The sequence below is a fragment of the Pan paniscus genome, chromosome 8 (genome assembly GCF_029289425.2).
Source record: "Pan paniscus chromosome 8, NHGRI_mPanPan1-v2.0_pri, whole genome shotgun sequence".
NCBI lineage: Eukaryota > Metazoa > Chordata > Mammalia > Primates > Hominidae > Pan > Pan paniscus.
Window position 1 is genome coordinate 110025147 of NC_073257.2, and position 24730 is coordinate 110049876.

The following is a 24730-nucleotide window of genomic DNA, read 5'->3' on the forward strand; positions in this document are numbered from 1 at the left end:
GTAGGGTTTCTGCTGAGAAGTCTTCTGTAATCTAATAGGTTTTTCCTTTATAGGCTACCTGATGCTTTTCACCTCACAGCTCTTAAGATTCTTTCTTTCATCTTGACTTTAGATAACCTGATGACTATGTCCCTAGGCAATGATCCTTTTGCAATGAATTCCCCAGGTGTTCTTTGAGCTTCTTGGATTTGGATGTCTAGATCTCTAGCAAGTCTAGGAAATTTTTCCTCAATTATTTCCTCAAATATGTTTTCCAAACCTTTAGATTTCTCTTCTTCCTTGGGAACACCAATTATTCTTAGGTTTGGATATTTAACATAGTCCCAGACTTCCTGGAGGCTTTGTTCAATTTTTTTTTAAATTCTTTTTTATTTGTCTTTGATAGATTGGATTAATTCAAAAGTCTAATCTTAGAGCTCTGAAGTTCTTTCTTCTGTTTGTTTGGTTCTGTAGCTGAGACTTTCCAGTGCACTTTGCATTTCTCTAAGTGTGTCCTTGATTTCTGGAAGTTGTGATTGTTTTATGTTTTTCTATCTATTTCACTGAAGAATTTTACTTTCATATCTTGTATTATGTTTTTGATTTCTTTAAGTTGGACTTCACCTTTCTCTGGTGCCTCCTTGATTAGCTCAATAGCTTAATAATCATCCTTCTGAATTCTTTTTCTGGCAATTCAGAGATTTCATCTTGGTTTGGATCCATTGTTGGTGAGCTGGTATGATCTTTGGGGTGGGGTGGGGGTAATAAGAACCTGGTTTTATCATCTTACCAGAATTGTTTTTCTGGTTTCTTCTCATTTGGGTAGACTTTGTCAGAGGGAAGATCTGGGGTTCAAGGGCTGCTGTTCAGATTCTTTTGTCCTATGGGGTGCTCCCTTGATGTGGTATTCTTCCTCTTCCCCTAGGAATGGATCTTTCTGAGAGCCAAACTGTAGTGATTATTTTTGTTTCTCTGGGCCTAACCACCCAGCAGAGCTACCAGGCTCTGGGCTGGTACCAGGGAGTGTCTGCAAAAAGTCTTGTGATGTAATTCATCTTCAGATCTTGCAGCCATGGATACCAGCACCTGCTGTGGTGGAGTTAGCAGGGGAGTCAAGTGGATTCTGTAAGGATCCTTGATTGTGTTTTTGTTTAGTGTGCTGGGTTTGTGTTCATTGGCCTCCAGCTATCTACTAGTCTGTTCTCACGCTGCTAATAAAGACAAACCCAAGACTGGGTAATTTATAAAGGAAAGAGGTTTAACTGACTCATAGTTTCACATGGCTGGGGAGGCCTCACAATCATGGCAGAAGGCAAATGAGGAGCAATGTCATGTCTTACATGGTGGCAAACAAGAGAGAGCTTTTGCAGGGCAACTCCTATTTACAAAACCATCAGATCTCATGAGATTTATTCACTACCACTAGAACAGTATGGGGAAAGTGCCCTCATGATTCAGTTATCTCCACCTGTCCCCACCCTTGACACATGGGGATAATTATTACAATCCAAGGTGAGATTTGGGTGGGGACACAGCCAAACCATATCATTCCTTCCCAGGCCCCTCCCAAATCTAATGTCCCCACATTTCAAAACGAATCATGCCTTCCCATCAGTCCCCCAAAGTCTTAACTCATTTCAGGATTAATTCAAAAGTCCACAGTCCAAAGTCTCATCTGAGACAAGGCAAGCCCCTTCCACCTATGAGCTTGTAAAGTCAAAAGCAAGTTAGTTACCTTCTAGATACAATGGGGGTACAGGCATTGGGTAAATATACCCATTCCAAATGGGAGAAATTGGCCAAAATGAAGGGACTACAGCCACCATGCAAGTCCAAAATCTAACAGGGCAATCAAATCTTAAAGCTTCAAAATGATCTTCTTTGACTCCATGTCTCACATCCAGGTTATGCTGATGCAAGAGGTGGGTTCCCATGGTCTTGGGCAGCTCCATCCCTCTGGCTTTGCAGGGTATAGCACCACTCTTGGCTGCTTTCACGGGCTGGCATTGAGGGTCTGCAGCTTTTCTAGGTGCACAGGGCAAGCTGCCAGTGGATCTACCATTCTGGGATCTGGAGGATGGTGACCATCTTCTCACAGCTCCACTAGGCAGTGCCCCAGTGGAGACTCTGTGTGAGGGTTCCCACCCCACATTTCCCTTCTGTACTGCCCTAGCAGAGAGGTTCTCCATGAAGGCTCTGCCTCTGCAGCACACCTCTGCCTGGACATTCAGGCATTTCCATACATCCTCTGATGTCTAGATGGAGGTTCCCAAACCTCAATTATTGACTTCTGTGCACCTGCAGGCTGAACATCACATGGAAGCTGCCAAGGCTTGGGGCTTGCACCCTCCGAAGCCATGGCCTGAGCTGTACCATGACCCCTTTTACCCATGGCTGGAGCAGCTGGGATGCAGGGCACCAAGTTCGTAGGCTGCACATCCTGAGCAGCCTACATGGGCCTGTCTCAAGAAACCATTTTTTCCTCTGAGACTTCCAGGCCTGTGATGGCAGGGGCTGCTGCTCAAAGGTCTCTGACATACCCTGGAGACATTTTCCCTATTGTCTTGGTGATTAACATTTGACTCCTTGTTATCTGCAGCAGGCTTGAATTTCTCCACAGAAAATGGGTTTTTCTTTTCTACTGCATCATCAGACTGCAAATTTTCCAAACTTTTATGCTCTGTCGCCTCTTGAATGCTTTTCCACTTAGAAATTTCTTCCACTAGATACCTGAAATCATCTCTCTGAAATTCAAAGTTCCACAGATCTCTAGGGCAGGAGAAAATGTCGCCAGTCTCTTTGCTAAAATGTAGCAGAGTAACCTTTATTCTGGTTCCCAACAAGTTCCTCAGCTCCATCTGAGACCACCTGAACCTGGACTTCATTATCCATAGCAGTATCAGCATTTTGGTCAAAGTCATTCAACAAGTCTCTAGGAAGTTCCAAACTTTCCCACATCTTCCTGTCCTGTTCTGAGCTCTCCAAACTGTTTCAACTTGTTACCTAGTTCCAAAGTCACTTCTACATTTTTGGGTATCTTTACAGCAGCACCCCACTACCTGGTATCAATTTGCTGTATTTGTCTGTTCTCACACTGCTAATAAAGACATACCTGAGACTGGGTAATTTATAAAGGAAAGAGGTTTAATGGCCTGGACTTACAGTTCCACATGGCTGTGGAGGCCTCACAATCATGGCGGAAGGCAAAGGAGAAGCAAAGTCACATCTTACATGGTGGCAGTCAAGAGAGAGTTTGTGCAGGGACCTCCCATTTATACAACCATTAGATCTCGTGAGGCTTATTCACCACCACCAGAACAGTACAGGGGAAACGGCCCCCATGATTGAATTATCTCCACCTGGCCCCACCCTTGACATGTGAGGATTATTACAATTCAAGGTGAGATTTGGGTGGGGACACAGCCAAACTAAATCAAACCAGGAAGTGGTGCTTTCAAGAGTGCATCAGCTGCAGTCCTATAGGGAGGATGCAGACTTGCCCTAGGTTCACCTGGTTAAGTATTCATGTTTCTCAGGCAGTGGGTAAGGCCATAAAGCTCCCAAGAGATTATGACCTTTGTCTTTGGCTACCAAAGTGGGTAGAGAAAGACCACCAGATGGGGGCAGGGATAGGTGTGTCTGAGCTCAGTCTCTCCTTGGGCAGGGCTTGCTGTGGCTGCTGTGGGGGATGGGGATGTGGTTCCCAGTCAAGTGGAGTTATATTCCCAGGGGGATTATGGCTGCCTCTGCTGAGTCATACAGTCTGCCAGGGAAGTGAGGGAAAGCTGGCAGTCATAGGCCTTACTCCACTCCCATGCAGCCCACAGTTTTAAAGGCTGGTCTCACTCCTACTGTGCCCACCCCCTCCCCAAACAGCACCGAGTCTATTTCCAGGCAGCAGGTGATCAGGACTGAGAACTTGCCCCAAACCACAAGCCTCCCCATTAAGAAAGTAAGCAGACTCACAGTTTTTCCATGTCTCAGGGAGCCTGCAGCAGTGATCCAGTTCCTTCAAAGGGTCTATGGATTATCTCGGCTTTCCTGGTATATTCCTGTGGTAGTTATTGGAGCAAAAGTTTATGACATGAGTCTCCACATGCTGCTCTGTCCCTCTAAACAGGGACTACAAGCTAATCCCGCCTCCTATCTGCCATCTTAATCCCTTCCTGCATGTTTTAAATCATCTCTAGGTTACTTACAATACCTAATACAACGTAAATGCCATGTAAACAATTGTTAATTGTTATACTGATTGTTTAGGGAATAATGACAAGAAAAAAAGTCTGTACAGGTTCAGTACAGATGCAACCATCTGAAATCTAACCACATCTTCTATCCAAGGTTGGTTGAATCTGTAGGTGCAGAGCTCATAGACATAGAGAGCCAACTGTATATGCAAGGCACTAGGTGGCAGTTGATTGGGGACCATGACTTTTTGAGTGCTATGGGGCCAAGGGAGAGGGTCTGGAACTGAGAAGTTGTGTCCTGGGAAGGAAACCTTGAAGAAGAGTCACTCAGCCTCAACCAATCTCCTGACTGAAAAGAGAATCAGCATCGCAATTTAAAAAATCTAATTGTTCCTCACCCTGATCTGTACCTTAGGAGCAAAACTTTATGTAATATACATTTACCTTTTTCCTTGTTAGCTAGTTTATGAAACCATTTCCTATCCATTATATGACTAAATATTCATGATTACCTGATGAGATAGGTGGTCTTGGTGGGTCTCCATTTTACAGATGAGGAAACTGAGTTTTAGTGAATCATCTAAGGTTACATGCTTTATAGCAGCAGGCATTTGCAGGGTCCTAGTCTCAAGTTTGTTTCTGTATCCATTTGCTTTGCCTTCTAGCTCCTGCTAGGTGCTCAGCACAGCTTCTAATCAATACCATGGGCTCCTGGCAGCACCTTGGGGTGAGAGATGTGGCTTGCTGCACCTCCTGAGATAGGAGTTGAGATGTCAAAATCAGGGCATGTTAGAACCAAAAAGTCCAGCTCTAAATATCTGACTGGCTTGGTGAGAGCTGAGCTGTGAGGTTTTAAGTGGAAGAAATTACCAGAGTATTTATCAATTACAGCTCTAAGGAGTCTTTGTTCTCAGATAATAGAGTCAAGATGAATGTGGCATAATATTGCCATAATATTGCTAAGCCCTACCCCTGAAATGGGCAATGTGGCATTGGATAGTTTAGACATGCAAGCCTTGAGATCAAGAAGTGGATAGACCAGACTTGGTGCAGTAAAGCTAATTGTGAGGGAGTGTATGGATATGGTGTGGGGTGGGGAGAAGTGCTGGTATAACTCACAATTGGATATTACCATCTGATGCTATGACCTCAAGCACAGAGATTCCACCCAAGCAATAGTTGCTACCATGCTCTTCTTAAGATGGCTTGAATTAGAGCTAGAGTTCTCTGGGTTCCTAACCTAGACTTTGGGGTCTGTCAGAGTTCTCTATCCTGCTTTTCCTCAGGAATTAAATGGAAGCTACGTGTTGATGGCCTGTCCTCCTATTGTCCCCCAAAATCGTACCTTTCGTCCAGTTGATGCCTGAGACCCCTGAGGTTCGAAATAGCAGCACTTGCCCACACTAGCCATGAGGGGAGAATCCAATACCTAAAAGCCCAGTAAAATTTGGATCCTCTGTGCTCATGAACTGAAAGTCAGAAAAAGAAAGAATCCTCAAGTTAGGAGGGACCGATCAGAGCCCACATATCCAAGGGGAAGGCTTATTTAATCCCGCTCTCCTGATAACATTTTCTCCTCCACCTTCCATACCATACGGGTAATTATGGTATTATATTGGGAGAATACTGAAACTCAGAGGAGATTGTAAAATGTTCCCCAGCAGGGTTTGGTCTTTTATATAACCTTATAAACACCCTTTTTGTCTTATATATCCCTTGTTCAAACTGTCCATTTTGAAGCTAGGCTGCAGATAACCCTGCCCTAATCACCGAGCAGACAGGCAACATACAATTCCTAAGTGTTTGAGAACCAGATATCCTCTATTAGCTATCTCAGGACTTGAAAGGGTCACACTGCTGAAACAGGGCACTTGGCACCAGGAACATCTGTATTAGAGGCAGTATACAACAGTAGTTGACAGCTCAGACTCTGGAGCCACATTGTCTTTGTTCAAATCTCAGGTTTGTCACTTATTAGCTGCATAACCTTGGGCATATTATGTAATCTCTCTCTGCCTCAGCTTCCTCCAATGTAAAATGATGGCATTTATAGATCCTATCTGGTAGGGCTGTGTGAGGATTGACTTCAATCAGGCATGTAAAGGGTTTAGCGCAGCTCCTGGCGCACACTGAGCCCTTGTTAACTGTTAAATGCTATTCATTACGAAGCAACAGGTGTCGCTTTCCTCCTCTAGGGTGTTTCTTTCTCTTCCTTATGTCTTTGAGACCCACCCCTGACCTTCTCCCTACTTTACATTTCTGAAGCCAGCTGCTCCAACATTTCTTCCTTCTTGTCCGGGATGCAAAAGAAAAACAGCTCGCACATGAGCAATTAAAAAAAAAAAAATCGCTTATAGCATCACTCTAAACCAATATACCACAGCTCATTATCCAAGAGCTAAGGGCCTTTTAAGCCAGCAATTTCTTATTTATTCTGTTAAAAAAAAACACACACAAGGTCCTTTGGTTTCATATTCCTTTATTGTATTTTGTAAGGCACTGAGCACATACTGGCTACTATGTAAATGTGAAATACTCTAACAATAGTAACTGAGACAGATGAGAAACTCGAGAAAGCAAAGTTACCATTTTGAATTTAGTGTTTTATTGATGGGCTGAGTGATTTGGGAGAGACAGTGTGGCTCCGAGGCTAAAGAGCCCGTAGGGATTCAGAGGGCAGAGGTTTGAATCTCAGTCATAGCAGCAGCTCTGAGTAGCTCTGGCGACCCCAGGCAAGCAGCTTCCTTCCCCTGGACCTCAAATTCTCCCCATAAATACTGGGCTTAATGCCACAAAGCCATCTCCCAGGGATGTTAAGCTGGGGCTGCTGTATGTGGTTGTGCACATTGTGCACTGCACAGGGGCACCAGCTGAGGGGGTAACTGGTAGCTGAAATCTCGTCCATATTCTGCACCCTGGTGATGGGCCATGACCATCTGAAGGAAAGGAGCACTTTTTCCTAATTTTCATAACACTACTATATGGGCTAGTAGAGGCCCTGTATTAAGGAATGTGACAGTGATGGGGCACAGAGTTTAGCACGTAAAATAGATAAGTTTATTCGACACAGTTATACTATACCTACTATGTGCAAGGCCCAATTCTAGGGGCTGAAGATACAGAGATGGATATAACCTATTAGTGCCCTTGGGTCCTCTTTTTCCTTCACCAGTCCATCCTCTCCTATATTCAATCCATCAGCAAGTCCTGTTGACTCAAAAGATCAAATACACCCACTTCTCTCCATCCCTCTGCAAGCACTTTGTTTCATTATTTCTCACCTAGCCTACTGCAACAGATGGGCTCCCACTTCTACTCCGGTCTTCTAAACCAAAGCAGGAGCAATTGCATTAAAATGTGAATCAGATAACATCATCCTCTTTTTAAAACCCCCTTTTTGGTGGCTATAATTTAATCCAGGGTTCTTACCATGGCCTTGAGGCTGTGCATACCTGGCTCTAATTACCACCTCAAGTCATCTAGACCACTTAAACTACACTCTCTCTACCCCAGGAAAACGGACCACTCTGTCCCTCAAACAGCCTGGCTCTTTCTTTGTGTGGTCTGATCCCTTTGGCTGGAGCACACTTTCCCCGGTTCTCCATCTCTTTCTCAACCTTCAGTGCTCAGTGGAAAGGTTGTCTACTCAGAGAGGTCTTCTTAGACCACCTTGTTAAAGTAGTGTAGTATTTTATGTCCATCACTGTAGTCATTGGTTCTTGCATTCCTATAAAGAACTACCTGAGACTGGGTAATTTATAAAGAAAAGAGGTTTAATTGTCTCATGGTTCTGCAGGCTCTACAGGAAGCATGGCCAGAGAGGCCTCAGGAAACTTACAATCATGGCAGAAGGTGAAGGGAAAGCAGGCGCATCCTACATTTCTGGAATAGGAGAAAGAAAAAGAGGGTGAGGTGCCGCACACTTTTAAGCCATCAGATTTCATGAGAACTCACTGTCACGGGAACAGCAAGGGAGAAATACGCCCACATGATCCAATCACCAGGCCCCACCTCCAACATTGGTGATTACAATTTGACATAAGATTTGGATTGGGACACAAATCCAAACCATATCAACTGTCATTCATGGCCAGGATGTTCTACTGCACAGCAGCCTGCTCCATTTGAAAGTACAGAGTTCTTTGCTTATTTCTTGTTTTATCTGCTAGATTGTAAGCTCCGTTACAGTAGGGACCATGCTTGTGTGTTCTCCACTGCGTGCCCCCTCATCACCTTGCTAAGTCTCTGGTGCACAGTAATAAAAATCAATACATATTTGCTCAATGAAGTTGATACAAGGAATTCTTCCAATAGGGGAGTGGACATTACAATATAATGTAGATGTGTGATATGACAAAGGCATTGATATGCTAGTAAACTGGCTCTTCGACAGCAACAACAACAAAAAGAAGCCCTGATTTGTCATTTGCTGATTTCCATGGAGTATTTACACACACACACATTACAAATCACAGCAGATTTCAAACTACCAATGGCTTAAACCGGCTTGCAAAAATTCCTGAACATCTAACAGTTGTCTCTTTAAAGCTGGTATGAGGCTGGGGGTGGTGGCTTATGCCTGTAATCTCAGCACTTTGGGAGGCCAAGGTGCAAGGACTGCTTCAGCCCTGGAGTTCGAGACCAGCTTGGGCTACAGAGTGATAACTCGTCTCTATTAAAAAGTTAAATAAATAAATAATAAATAACAAAGTTGGTATGAGCTGGCTCTAGCATATCACTGGAAGAGAGGCCAACATGGGTGGGATGAGTGTCCAGGAAAGGAGCACTAATTTGTCTTGGTGGGGGTGGGGGGCCGAGTTCAGCAAAGGCTTCCTGGAGGAGATGATACTTGACTTGTGTTTTGAAGGGTGGGTATGCTGGCTCTGGCCTGATACCTCTAAACTGAATAACATAGTCCAGTTCCCCATAGGCCACATTTCACTGTTTCTGGGTCCCCTACTGAGCCCACTGCTGTAATGCCTGAGGCTTATCATCTGACTCAGCACAATCCTCAGAAAATCCTTTCGTGTGGCTGGTGTTCTACTGGGTTTCCTCTGAATCTCACAGAGGAGAATTAGATAGCAGTATAAGTTAGTCAAGGGAGAAGGGAGAGGGTTTTCCAAACAGAGGGACAGCTTATACAAAGGTTAAAGACCAAGCGCTACAGCAGTTTGGTAAATCTAAGGTGTCTATGGGAGGGAGAAGGAGGAGATTAGCTCCTGACAGGCTTTGTTTGATAGGGTAAGGAACATAAACTGATTCCCAATCTGGGCTGGGGCAGGTGGGAGAGAAGGGGAAAGGGACCAATTATAATACTTTTCCTCCATAATTCTTATTACAGCTGGTAACTATGGGTTTTTTGTTGGTTTTGATTTTTGGTATGAAATCATTTAATATCTGTCTCTTCCAAGAGAATGTAAACTCCACAAGGGCAGGTAATATTCTGTTCACTGTTGTTTTCTCAGTACCCAGCACTGGTACATAGCAAGCAACAAAATGTATTTTGTTGAATGACTGAATAACCAGGGAACTTTATTTTATTTTTAATTTTTTTGAGACAGGATTGCTCAGGCTGGAGGGCAGTGGCACAATCATGGCCCACCATAACTTTATTCCTGGGCTTAAGCAATCTCCCCACCTCAGCCTTCCAAGTGGCTAGGACTACAGGCTTGTGCCACCATGGCTGGCTAATTAAAAAAATTTTTTTTTTGCAGAGATGAGATCTCCTTATGTTGTCTAGGCTGGTCTTGACCTCCTGGGCTCAAGTAATCCTCCCACCTCAGCCTCCCCAGTTGCTGGGATTACAGGCATGAGCCACCACAGTGGGCCTCCTCGGGAATTTTTAAAAAAATGCCCATGTCCACCTACCCTACAGTAAGATTTGCTATAAATCTTCTTTCACTGAACCTCCCAACCACAATACTGGATTCTGATTGCCTGGTGAGTTTTTCCTGCGCACTGCACAGACAAAACCAATTCACTGAGACCATGGCAGAGCAGTAAAGAATTTAATTGATGACAGAGTTATCTTAAATCAATCTCCCTGAAGGTTCAGAGGTTAGGGTTTTTATGGACATTTTGGTGGGCAGGGGGCTAGGGAATGGGTGCTGCTGACGGGTTGGGAATGAAATCATAGGGGTGTGGAAAACAGTGCTCATGCTCTGAGTCCACCTCTGGGTGGGGCCACAGGAGCAGCTGAGTCATGAGTTAAGAGTCCTGAAGAAGGAACAGATTCAAGGAGTACTTGGGAGATAGTGAGAGAAGAAAGAGACCCTCTCATATTGTTTTATATTGTTTTATACTCAGTACCTGTTTTAAGAAAAAAAACAAGGAAGTGAAACCAAAGGCAGGCAGCCCGGCACCAGGCACCAGACCCAAAACCAGACCTGAAACCAGGCCTGGGCCTGCCTGGTCTAAACCTAGTAGTTAAAAATCAACTCATGACTTAGCATAGATTCCAGGCATTGTATGGAAGAACACTGTGCTCTGTTCTGTTTCACTCTGACTACCACTGCATGAAGCCCCTGTCACATACCCCCCAGATTGCTCAATCAATCACGACCCTTTCATGTGAAATCTTTAGTGTGGTGAGCCCTTAAAAGGGACAGAAATTGTGCACTCGGGGAGCTCGGATTTTAAGACAGTAGCTTGCCGATGCTCCCAGCTGAATAAAGCCCTTCGTTCTACAACTTGGTGTCTGAGAGGTTTTGTCTGTGGCTCGTCCTGCTACAATAGAATCTCCAAGATTTGGTGACCATTTGAATATTGGAGGAAGAGGAAGTGAGAAAGGAGGAATCAGGTTAAAGAGTGAATATTAATGAATAGGGAGGAGGGGTAGTAGTTTACTTTTCTTTTTTTGGGGGACGGAGTCTCCCTGTGTTGCCCAGGCTGGAGTGCAGTGGTGCAATCTTGGCTTACTGCAACCTCCGCCTCCCGGGTTCAAGCGATTCTCCTTCAAGCAATTCTCCTGCCTCGGCCTCCTGGGTAGCTGGGATTACAGGTGCCCACCACCACGCACAGCTAATTTCTGTACTTTTAGTAGAGACAGGGTTTCACCATGTTGGTCAGGCTGGTCTCGAACTCCTGACCGCAGGTGATCCACCTGCCTTGGCCTCCCAAAGTGCTGGGATTACAGGCATGAGCCACTGTTCCTGGCCCCAGTAGTTCACTTTTCAAGGACACTTGAGATGCCTGTGGGCATGGATGAGGAGAGGTCTTGTCTAGGAAGTTGGGAATACAAACAATGAGCTCAGGTGAGAAGGGACTGGAGTGTCCCCTCTCCCACCCCAATTTTAAGAACTCTGGAAAACACCAATATTTTAGAGGTAAGTTAGAGGAAACAGAGTAGAATGAATTCAGAGAAGGAAAACCTGGATAGTGTCATAGAAAATAAGTGATAATGCCCAATAGCGTCAAATGACTAAAGCTTGAGTTAGATGAGTCCGGAAATACCTCCAATGAGTTTGGCAACAAGGACACTTATGACAACAAGGCATTTTCCATGGGGGCGGAAGCTGCGATGAGGAGTGAACACAGATGAGCAAGTAGAGACAGTGTAGATTATCTTTTTCAAGAAACTTGGCTGTGAACGGAGGAAGTGAGATGGTATAATTGAGTGGAATGTAAGGAGATTTGAGCACGTATATAGCCGAGAGGAATGAGGGAGGGTTGAAGGGACAGGAGCAGAAATGCTCTCCGGCACTCGCCATTTTGCCAGCTTCTCCCCTACGTGACCTGAACTCAGCGGGCGCGGCCGGGCCATGCGGAAACTACAACCCCCAGAAGGCCCCACGGCGTTGGGGGCGGAGCCGAGGCCTGGCGCGCGCCCCAGCGGCGCGAGCGGAAGAGATAGAGCTTCGCGGAGACGGCGGAAGCGGAGAGCAACACTGCGCCGGTAACAACCAGCCCCGTATCCCCTCCCTCTGTACCCCAAGCTAGGATTTTTAATCCCCACTTCTCCCTTCACAGCCCGGGACAAGACTTCCATTCCGTCGTTTGTTGCTGGTATTTTTTTTCCTCATGTGACGCGAGGGGCCGCCCCCTGCCTGGGGCGGAGGTTACTGGGAAGCTCCCGCCTTCTGACCCCTGCGGGCCCGCGGTTGAGAGGGACTCTCCCGGGGCTCTTTTGCACTCACTGGGGCACGTGCTCGCTTTGGGCGCTCGCCCCAAATGATCCTGGCGGAAAGGACGTGCTTTTTCTGGGTTTCAACAGGTATTGAGCGGGGTCCCTGGTTACCCCCTCCGGGCTGCGGGGGCGTGGGCCCCCAGGGCTGCCGGCGGTTTCCGGGCTTCGCTTCGAGCCTTGCCTTTGAGCCTCCTCCGCTGCCCGGGAGCCCCGGGCTACGGGCTGGGAGTGAGCAATCTATAAAGGAGCATGTACTTCCTGCTTTTTCTTGGCAGGCCTGCGAAAAACCCCAAGTCCGATCTTTAAAGTTTGTGAGTGCAGCCCCCTCTCAGTTGTGTACGGGAAGGAGCACAGGATTTGGAGTCTGATATCCTGGGAGAAGTCTCAGTCCGCCACTTGGCTGGACCTGTGATCTTTTGTACAGTAGTCTGTTTAGCGCAGCCTCGGTTTCGTTGTCTGAAAAGTGGGGTTAATGTTCTTTGCCCTGCGGCCTTCCAGGGTTGTGGGCTTCAGCAGAAGTGATATTCCTGCAAAAGCTTTGAACTCTAAAGCATGTTTCGGGTATAACCTTGCCATCCCCCAGTCTCCAGTCTAGGTCAGTTGAGTTTTAAAACCAGGTTCATGTCTATACGAAGATCAAATTAGTTAATAAATAGGGGGAAAGTGTCTTTGGAAACGAATCTGAACCATACAAATGTTTTTATGCCAGGTTCCTAGTGAAGAGGTGACCTTAGGGCGTTACCACCTGTGGAGTCAATTTAAAACTTCATCTGGATTTTAAGGCCCACCAGAATTTAGACTCTTCTTCCTCAGCACACACAACTATCTCTTGCTGTTATAACCTTCCTTCAGTATCACACAGGTACAAGCATAAAGCAGTAAACGTTCCTCAGATATGGTTGAACTACAACTAATACCTGTCCCCAGCAGGTCTTGTGTCTTGTGTCACAGTTGAAATTCAGAATATAAATAGCCAAATATCCCATCTGTTTAATTTTTTTTGACATTAAGCTTTGAGATGAAGCAAGTTGCTTATTGTCTTATTTTCCCCCTTACAGAGAATGCTAATTCTGCAATCAGGTTTTTTTTGGGGGGGTAGAATCAGGATTTCACTATGTCGCCCAGATTGGTCTAACTCCTGGGCTCAAATGATCCTCCCGCCTCGGCCTCCCAAAGTGTTGGTATTACAGGCGTTTGACACTGTGCCCACTGTGCCCGACCTCTGCAATTAATTTTTAAAGGGGTAAGAAAGTGTAGTTAGGTATTTTTAGTCTGTGTTTATTCTGAATTTATTGATTGAAGAATACTTGAAAATGGTCCAAAAAACAAGAGAGGATGACAGTAAGTTGCAGTAGCTTAGTGTACAAATTCGAGCAAATTTGAGTTCAAGTCCTGGTGCTGTGTCTTACTACAGGTTGGAGTATCCTTATCTGAAATGCTTGGTACCAGAGTGTTTCAAATTTCGGATTTTGGAATATTTGCATATACATAGTTAGATATCTTTGGGATGGGACCCCAATCTAAACATGAAATTGATTTAGGTTTCATATATACCTTATATACATAGCCTAAAGGTAATTTTATATAGTATTTTTAATAATTTAATAATTTGTGTCCAGACGCGGTGCCTCACGCCTGTAATCCTAGCGCTTTGGGAGGCTGAGGCAGGCAGATTGCCTGAGCTCAGGAGTTCAAGACCAGCCTGGGCAACATAGTGAAACCCCATCTCTATTAAAAGTACAAAAAATTGACCAGGTGTAGTGGTGCACGCCTGTAGTCCCAGCTACTCGGGAGGCTGAGGCGCGAGAATCGCTTGAGTCCTGGAGGTGGAAGTTGCAGTGAGCAGAGATTGGGCCACTGCACTCTAGCCTGGCCGATAGATTGAGACTCTGTTGGGCATAACACTAAGTTTGGATTGCATTTTGACTAAGACCTGTCACATAAGGTCGGGTGTGGAATTTTCCACTGGTGGTGTCAAAAGTTTTTGGGGCTGGGCGCGGTGGCGCACGTCTGTAATCCTGGCACTTTGGGAGGCCGACGTGGGCAGATCACGAGGTCAGGAGGTCGAGACCATCCTGGCCAACATGGTGAAACCCCATCTCTACTAAAATACAAAAAAAATTAGCTGGGCGTGGTGGCGTGCGCCTGTAGTCCCAGCTCCTCAGGAGCCTGAGGTAGGGGAATCGCTTGAACTCGGGAGGCTGAGGTTGCAGTGAGCCGAGATCACACCACTGTGCTCCAGCCTGGTGACAGAGCAAGACTCCCGTCTCAAAAAAAAAAAAGTTTTTAAGCATTTTGGATTTCGGATTTTCCGATTAGGGATTCTCAACCTGTAGTTTTTGATTTTGGGCAAATTAGTTGACTTCTCTGAGCCTGTTTCCTAATCTCTCAAATGGAGGTAAATGGCATTATGTCACAAGGTGTCTACAAAGATGAAATGAGATGTGACCATAAATGGCTTACTAGTGCTGGGTACAAATAAAGTTCTCATTATTTGTTGCTGTTGTTATTGATGATTATGATAATAGTGATGATGATAATTTTAGGTATTTTCCTGAAATTCCATTTATCTGTAAAATGAGGATAGTCATCCTTAATTCACAAACTTTAAAAAATACTGTAAATAGAAGTTGTCAGATTGCAGTTTGTTTTTTAGCAATTGCATTTTATATAAAAATTATATTAGATTTTTTTTCAATTTTAGAGGTTCCTAAAATGCTGTTGTGCAAGGTTATTGGGCTTTGCTGTGTTTCTGTTTTTCTGGAGATTCCAAATGTTGCTTTGTACCTAGTTTGTTGAAATTGAACTGGTGCTTCATTTACAACCTGTAGTAAGAATGCAATTCTGTACATTGTAGTTTGTAGCAGAGCAATTATCTATCTTTATGACTCAGATATTGACTAGGATAGACTTTTATGGAACAGTTTTGTCTTCCTGCCTTATTTTTATTTTTATTTTTTTTAAGCCAGACTATTTGACTTTAAAGTTTAAGCTTATTGGATAGGGTCCGGGAGACTTGGTGACCTTCATTTTTTCAAGATGGCATTTCTTAGTGACTGATGCTAATGATGGCATTGGTATGTGTGTATCTGCAGGGAGTGAGAGTTGAGAAAAACCAAGGAGGAAAGCCTTATAGAGAAAAATGGTTTGTTGGTCAAGGCAAAGTCTTGGAGTTTAGAATTGAAGTATATATTTTTTACTTTCTTCAAGTGCCATGTTGACCACCAGATATCTGCAGATTCAGATGCTTAGGAAATGTTTCCTTTACTCTCTTTTTTGATGTGGTATGCCTGTGCTATGTTTTGCCAGCTTCTTTGTTACCTTTAGTTATGAATCAGCAAGATAACTATTTTTTCACACCAGACTTGTATACAAAGCTATGACAATAGAAAGTCACTTCCATTAAAATCTACTTTGTATGCTATAATGTGTTATTTTTTCCTTTATATTTTAATCTTAAACACTTTTGGCTGGGCCTGGTAGCTCACTCCTGTACTTTCAGCATTTTGAGATCCTCTGAGGTAGGCTCATTTGAGGCCAAGAGTTCAAGACCAGCCTGGGCAACAAAGCGAGACTTCATCTCTATTAAAAAAAAAAAAAAAAAAATCAATTAAACACTTTTGTTCCTTGACTGTTTTTTACTTAAAAGGAATTTTTGGAAGGTATGCTAATTCTCATCTATAGTGTGTGAGTATGTATAGTGGATGCTCAGTAATGAGTGTGCTGAATAGTTCTGAATAGGAACATTTTGTTGATTGTCCTAGGTTACTGAGGTGCACTCTGGAGAGGCCATGTAGCATTGTGGCAATAACCTATGCTTTGGAGTCAAGACAGACCAAGGTCTGAATCCAGGCTCACTAGATGTAACTTTGGTTCATATGATCATTCTGAATTCAGTTTCTCATCATCTGGAAGACAGATTAGACTAACCCTGCATGGTTGAGAAGATTAAAGATTATTCGAATGAGGCACATATTAGCCAGGTTTAGTATAATATTAAAGATTGGGGTGGTGGTGTTATTACTATTTTTAATTTTTATTTTTTTTCTGAAAGGTATGGATTTTGTTGATACATCTATATTCATTCCCCTAATGCTTCAATGATCAGTGTGTTTCTTAGCCAAGGTTAAGGTTGTTGACTGTGACCATGGAACCTAGAAACACACAGCAAAGCTAATTGGCCAGCATGGAGTTTGAGTCTGTGACCTTGTCCTCATTAGCTCCATAAGCTAACTATTCACAAATATCTCACCAGAATGAATGAAAAGACTGGTATATTTTTTATTTGGCCCTAATGCAACTCATTAGACATAAGTAAATGAACTAGTGCCAGAAGCAAAAGTATGGATTTTTCATTAGCTTATATAAATATATGATTAGCTGTCACACTATGTATAAAACTCGTGACCTGTAGGATGATCTTTGACAACCCCAGTAACCTAAGCTTATAATTTAGACATTTCTTTTAGTTGTTGAATTATATTTGTTGTAGACTTCTCACCTATAGGAGAAGTGAGAAGAAATGGAGCTAGGCTATTCATGCCTTGAAAGAGTACCCTCCTTCTGTTGTGCTACCCACGAGGAAATGTGCTCTTAGCTAGTGCAGAAAACATTTAGAATTATCCAGTAATGAGCCCAGCAGGATGGATGAAGCTTGGGGAACTCCTAAGAGCTTATTGAATTACAGAAAAATTCCAGTTGTCAAAGCATTAGATAGAGGAAAAGTTATAGGGTGTTACTTAGCAGCAGTAAGCCTGCATTTGGAGAGAATTTTCTTTTCTCTTAATAAAACATGGACCAATTGCTTCGAGTTTGTGGTGTCCATTTTTCACTGTCTCATGCTAGCCTTCTGTATAGTTTTTCATTCTTCAAATTCACCCCTCAGTTTTATTAATATTTGTTGTCCTTCTTGTATCTTTTTTTTTAATGCCAGATATAGCTGGGTTGGGACTAGGGATAAAAACAGAAGCAGAGAAGCACTGTTGGAAAATAGATTCTAGTATCTAGTATCGTGAGGTTTCCAAATAACATGGGTCAAACTGAACATGAGGGTACGGATTTCTGGGATAGGCAAATGGCTGACAGTTCATGACCATTTAACCTGTGCAGAGTGAATAATGTGGGCAAAAGGTGTGTAGCACTCCTTAATATCACATTTGTCTCTTAGAAAAGAATCTGAATGCGTGTAGTGTTCATATTGGCTTGCAGTTGTGCTGTTTCAAGTTCTTTGCCATGGAATGCCAGAAGACTATTAAAGAAAGAAGGGAAGCAGTTGGATTTACATCCTGACTTCTCAAATTGTATGCCAGTCGTCCTGTTTCTGTTTTCTTGTCTTTAAAATAGGGTTAATAAAACCAACTCTGCTTGTTTATAAATATTAAAAGGAAAAGTAAACAGCAAGGATGTATTAAAAATGAGGTGGATAACTGGGGGAGAGATGGAAAGGCAGAATCCAAGAGAGGAGCTCAAAGACACCTACGCACATAGTCATAGAGACACATGCAATAGGCAGAGAGAGAGGAGGGTCAGTCAGAGACAGAGAAGTCAAAAACAGAGAGGGACAGTCACCTAGGCAGAGTTAGAAAGCAGGGTAATCAGAGATGTAGACAGACGGGCAGAGTTAGAAATGAGGGACAGACAGATACAGGGAGGGAGACAGAAAGAGTGAATGTCATGAGTAAGATGGAGAGCTTATTGGATTTTTGTCTGTTATTTGAGAAGAACATGTAAATATTTATAGTTGGCTAGGAAAGGGAAAATAAACAGATATTAATAGTAAATCAAGTAACATGAAATTTTTATTACACTAACATTTTTCCTTAAATACTAAGTTTATTTTACATATTCAGCATGCAAATATCAAGTCAATTTATGTATTACCTGTTAACTACTTACGTGACCTCTCAGTGTAGTTTAAACACGTTTTTTAAAAAATTAAGATTAATATTAATTTTTTCCTCAAAAAATCTAATGTATAACTTACTATAGAAAACATGGCAAATACAGGAAATTTAAAAGGAGAACAGAAAACACTCATAATCTCACAATCTAAACATAACATATAATGAGGCCCACATTTTTCATGTTTTTTTTTTTCCCCAGTCTTCTTTTTCTAGGCATTTACTAAAGCCCATCTACTTTCCTGAAGGACCCAAAAGCTGTTTATAAGTCCAAAATGATGCTGTAACTATTTGTGGCAGAGTTAACTTTATAATCCCATTTTGGCACTTAGGTACTTTCATAAACTAGTGTGTACCCATTGTATTCTCTTCCTAGATTGTAAACTTTTAACTACAGACTATATGTTATTCATCTTTGTGTCTTAGCAATCTAGGAAAGTATCTTACATATCATAGGTATTCAGGGTATATATGAGATGAATTGTTAAGCCTCCTAAGTAGAAACTGTCTTATTTAAACAGGTCTGCCAAATTGCACATTGGATTGGACCTTGCTTAAAGTTGAGAAAAACTTGATTTTAGGGGTGGTGTGTGTGTGTGTAATGTAAAGCTACCAAACTGGGAAAGGGCACTTTTTTTCTGGTTACCTTTTGTTGTGTTTGTAGCAAGCCATTCCAAAACATAATGGTGTAAAACAACCATTTTATTGTGCTATGGATCTGTTGGAATTCAGACAGGACAGTTTCTGCACAGATGGCTTGCTTAAGCCTTAGCTGGGAAGATTCAAAAGCTGGTGGTGACTTTATGGCTGGTACTTAGAACCTGGAGGCTTCTTCACTCACATGGCTGGTGATTGATGTTGATTGTCCCTCAGAACACCTACCTACCCAGATAGGCTAATTTGAGTTTCTTTGCAGCATGGTGGTGGCTGTTTTCTAAGAGTGAGCATCTGGAGAGAACCAGGTGGAAACTGCATTACTTTTTGTGACCAAGCCTTAGAAGTTCTGTAGTATCACAAGCTTGCCAGATTCAAGGAGAGAGTGACAGTTACATGGGATCTGCTTCTCACAGGAGTGTCAGAGTCACTGTAAGAAAAACATTGTGGGGGTGGGAGGTAGCAAGTTAAAAAATGAGTTAATAAAACAGTATCACTTTTTAAATGTCAATGAATAAATGTTCTATTGAAAGTAAGGGTTTTTTCCTACTGCTAATGGTGTTATTTTGTTAAAAAATTTGTACTAAACTTGTAAAAACTTTTAAACCTAAAGCAATTTTAAATTATTTTCTTGGCTTTTAAGCTCTGAACAAGATCTTATTATTTCTTTTTAACTGAATTTGCAAGTTGGTCAATTTCTATACTTGGGTCTTGCCTCAACCCCATTTACTAAAACAGGTCTTGTTTTATAAACGATATGCATGTTCACTGCAGACAGTTTAGAAAATCAGGAAATAAACAAAATCAACTCATGATCTCACCTCTGAGATGTAATCAGTTCCAGGTTCATTTCTTTCTTTTTTTCTCTCTCTCTTTCTTTTCTTTTTTTATACCTGTAATCCCAACCCTTTGGGAGGCTGAGGCGAGTGGATCACTTAAGGCCAGGAGTTCGAGACCAGCCCGGCCAATGTGGGGAAATCCTGTCTCTACTAAAAATACAAAAATTAGCTGGGCATGGTGGCATGTGTCTGTAGTCCCAGCTACTCGAGTGGCTGAGGCATGAGAATCACATGAGCCCAGGAGGTGGAGGTTGCAATGAGTGGAGATTGCATCACTGCACTCCAGTCTGGGCGACAGAGTGAGACTCTGTCTCAAAAAAAAAAAAGTAGGCCGGGTACGGTGGCTCATACCTGTAATCTCAACACTTTGGGAGGCTGAGGCGGGCAGATAACTTGAGGTCAGGAATTTGAGACTAGCCTGGCCAACATGGCAAAACCCTGTCTCCACTAAAAATACAAAAATTAGCCAGGTGTGGCGACACGTGCCTGTAGTCCCAGCTACTCAGGAGGCTGAGGCAGGAGAATCGTTTGAACCTGAGAGGCAGAGATTATAGTGAGCTGAGGTTATGCCACTGCACTTTGGCCTGGGCCACAGAGTAAGACTCTGTCTCCAAAACAACAACAACAACAACAACAACAAAAAAACAGAAGAAGAAGAAATACTAATGTGTTTGATTCTGGTTGGAATATTTTGTGACATATGGAACATTTACCATATTAACCTTTTCTAAATCTGAAAATTTCTGATTTCTGAATCTTGTCTGGTCCCACAAGTTTTGGATTAGGGATTTTGGACTGCAGTTAAAAACTTAGTGTTAGGAAAAGATGAGATTATTAGCTTGTTTTGGTAGTTCTGAACTTTTTTATCACATGAATCTTCCCAGAACTTTTGTGCTTTCATTTCAGGAGAAGATCCAGAAGGAAAAGAAATAGTCTTGATTTGTTTATATGATCAGTAATTCTCTCTTACCATCCCACGTAACTGTTTCAAACTTGTGACCATCTCTCAATACGTTCAGAATTTCTAGTGACTTTTTATGCCTCTTGATCCTTCGTGTGAGAACCACTGATTTAAATTAAGTACTGGAGTTGACAAGCCCCAGGAGCCATGTAGTTCTTGGTTTTTGCCTCCAGTATTAGTCACTGTGACACTGCTGTTCTTTGCCTTTTTGCCATAGTATTTCTTTTTTGTACCGTGTTTCTTGTTTGCTTCCTTGGGTATCCTGAAACTGTTCATTGCTTCTAACACTTTGGTGAAGGACAGTGCTTCAAAAACTAGGATAAGATCTTGGCTGCAGTTTATTAACTTGCAGTTTGCCCCCTCAGTGGAGAGAAAACATTAAAATCAGGGTTGAGGAATGTATCTTTGACTTCATAATGTCATGTAGTTTTAACTTTTTGAGTTATTACTACTGTCATAAATTCAGTATATGACCGTACATTATAAACTATTCCAACCAGGGTCTAGGGCATTACTTTGTAATTAAACATATTAATAGTTCATATGTATTCATTATAGAGGATTTGGAAAATACAACCATATTTTCACCACCTTGAAGTAACTGTTAACATTGGGGTTATTACCCCATTCTGTTTTCTGTGTGTCTATTACCGTAGCACACACACATACTTAAATTGTAATCTCTTGCTGTTATATATAAACTTTGTGTCCTGCTTTAAAAAATATATAGTGGGTCGGGGCAGTGGCTCAGTAATCCCAGCATTTTGTGGGGGGTCCGAAGCGAGAAGATTGCTTGAGCTCAGGAGTTTGAGAGCAGCCAGGGTGATTTAGTGAGACCCATCTCTACAAAAACAAAAATGTGGAATGTAGCATGAGTTATATTACTGGGCAGTAATATTTATTTATTTATTTATTTATGCATTCATTCATTCATTCCCGAGATGGAGTCTTGCTCTGTCACCAGAGCTCGAGTGCAGTGATGTGATCTCAGCTCACTGCAACCTCCGCCTCCCAGGTTCAAGCAATTCTCCTGCCTCAGCCTTCCGAGTAGCTGGGATTACAGGGGCGCACCACCACACCTGGCTAATTTTTGTATTTGTAGTAGAGACGGGGTTTCACCATGTTGGCCAGGCTGGTCTCAAACTCCTGACCTTGTGATCTGCCCACCTCGGCCTCCCAAAGTGCTGGGATTATAGGCGTGAGCCACCGTGCCCAGCCTGGGCAGTAATCTTTAGATTTGTCTTTGTTTTGGATGGAAACCTAGGAGACTGGGGTTCAAATTCTGGCTTTGTCCTTGCCAAACTGAAAACTAGGGCAAGTTAGATACCTCTGGGCTTCCATGTGTCAGCTGTCAGATTTCCAAAGTATTGACACAACAATCTTATGAAAGTTAACCCTCTGCTTAGAACATTATTCATACGCAAAAGAAGTCCTAGTCTGGTCTATCTTTGAGATTCTTCTGGTTCTGCTACTGAATGATCTCTAAGTTGAGGAGTGCAAAATACAGCAGTATTTATGTCAGGTTATTTAGGCCTAATGGAGGAGAAGGATCTTGAATGAAATGAAAGAGTAACAAATTGACTGGAGGGGACAGAAGAAAACTCTGGAGGGAATGGTGTGAAGTTGGGAGCAAGAATGAGTACAGTATGTGAACTGAGACAAACAAGTGATCTTAACAGTACTCCACAAATAGAATGATTTTTACTGATGAGTAGTAAGGAGATAGGATTTGTTAAGTTTATATGTGTGTGGGGATAATGAAGAAGAATTAAGGGACAATATTGAAGGCTAGGCTGAAAAACTTAAATTTGATCCAATAGGTGACAGGACTTCTGTTGAGAGTCATATAATGAAAACAGTGTTTGACTAAGGCTGCCTTGGCAACTTTGTATGTTTGATAAACTCAAGTAGAGGGAATTGCTGAAGAGTACAGTATTTCAGTTGTACTGTGGAATAATGTGGAAACAGAAGTAGGAATAATGTAAAAATAGAAAACATGATATCTCTTGTGGAAGAAGAAGAGTAAGATATGGGGTTAGAAATGGGAGTCAGAATACCGCAAAATTTTGAGCCTGACATATGAAGTGTACTGTGTCATTGATAGTGGCATTGGGAAAGGATCTCAGATAGGTCTTGGAGAAAGATAACGAGTTCAGTTTCTGATATATTCAGTTTTAGGCATTAGGTTATTTAAGTGGTAGTTTTAAAAGTCTGGTGCTTTAAAAATTTATTAATCTAAATGAATGCTGCCCCTTTTAAAGTAATGTTTTTGGGGACATGCATTTATTCTAGCAAATAAATGTTCTTTGGAATTTGTCTTTTGAAACTGCTTTTAGAACCTGTAGAGCCACATAAGAAAACCATTCTCGCTGGGCGCGGTGGCCCACGCCTGTAATCCCAGCACTTTGGGAGGCTGAGGCAGCGGATCACGAGGTCAGGAGATCGAGACCATCCTGGCCAACATGATGGAACCCTGTCTGTACTAAGTATACAAAAATTAGGTGGGTGTGGTGGTGCATGCCTGTGATCCCAGCTACTCGGGAGGCTGAGGCAGGAGAACCACTTGAACCCTGGAGGCGGAGGTTGCAGTGAGCCAAGATCACTCCACTGCACTCCAGCCTGGGAGACAGAGCGAGACTCCATCTCAAAAAAAAAAAGAAAACCATTTTCATGACTTGATGGTCATATCCCTTGTCCCCAAAAGAATATGATCTTACTTGGTCACCCATCTATTTACCATACATATTTCTAAGTAATAATTGGCAATTTCTAAAAATTAATCTGCAGAAACATCAAATTTATTACTATGGAGGATATTTTAATGATTATTGTGATTGTTGGGGACATTAAAAAGTCTTAAGCTGTGATAGCATCTTTTTTTTGGTTACAGCTCTGTTGACAAATAATTTGCATACTATACAATTCACCCATTTTTTTGGTGGGGGGGACATGTGATAATAAATTTATATAATTTGTAAAGATCTAATAAGAGTAAGTAGGGATATCCATCACCTTACACAGTTGTCTTTTGTTTTGTTAAAAACAGTTGAAATATGTAATTATTGTAAACTTTAGTCATCCTACTGATCTATCAAACACTAGGTCGTATTTCTTCTATCAAATTGTATGTTTGTACCCATTAATCAACCTCTTTTTATCTTCCCCATCCCCACCCCTTCTTGGCTTCTGGTACCCACCAATCTGCGTTCTATCTTCAAGAGATCCACTTTTCAGATCCCATGTATAAGTGAGAACACATGATATTTGTCTTTCTGAGCTTGGCTTGTTTTACTTAACACAATGACCTCTAGTTCCATTTATGTTGCTGCAAATGACAGGATATCATTCTTTAAAACATTTTTTGTTTTACTTTTAAATTATTTTTATCAGGGCAACCTTCTGAACCAGAATAGATTCAGAGAGACTCCCAATTTCATTCTTCTTCATGACTGAATAGTATTCCACTGTGTATATGTACCACTTTTTCTTCTTACATGTATCTATTGATGGACACTTAGGTTGATTTCATATTTTGGATATAGTGAATAGTGCTGTGAAAAAATAACATGGAAGTGCAGATGTCTCTTTAATATATTGATTTCCTTTCTTTTGGATATATATCCAGTAGTGGAATTGCTGGATCATATGATGACTCTATTTTTCATTTTTTGAGGAACCTCCATACTGTTCCCCATAGTGGCTCTATTAATTTACATTCCCTCCAACAGTGTAGGAGAGTTCCCCTTTCTCCATATCCTCACCAGCATCTGTTATGCCCTGCCTTTTTTATAAAAGCCATTTTAACTGGCATGAGATTAGATCTCATTGTGGTTTTGATTTGTATTTCTCTGATAAATAGTGATGTTGAACATTTTTTTAATATACCTGTTGGCCGTTTGAATGTCATCTTTTGAAACATCTATTCAGATCTTTTGCCTGTTTTTAAATCAATCTGATTTGTTTGTTCTTTTGCTGTTGAGTTGTTTGAACTCCTTGTATATTCTTGTTATTAATCCTTTGCCAGATGGATAGTTTGCAAGTATTTTCTCCATTCTGTGGGTTATCTCTTTACTTTGATTGTTTCC

At 42.2% G+C, this 24730-nt stretch overlaps 1 protein-coding gene across 15 annotated transcripts in view; it reads left to right on the plus strand.

The window, feature by feature from the left end:
* Positions 1–11901: 11901 nt before the first annotated feature.
* Positions 11902–24730, plus strand: part of R3HCC1L (R3H domain and coiled-coil containing 1 like) — a 112919-nt gene continuing 100090 nt past the window's right edge. For 4 of the 15 annotated variants that reach the window (XM_055093257.2, XM_014346607.5, XM_063607506.1 and 1 more), the window contains exon 1: positions 11909–12060. The gene's annotated coding sequence lies outside the window, so the exon portion shown is untranslated. Of the gene's footprint in view, positions 12379–13000; positions 13154–24730 lie in introns of all 15 variants that reach the window. The other 11 variants (XM_063607508.1, XM_063607507.1, XM_063607505.1 and 8 more) reach the window with 9 other exon arrangements.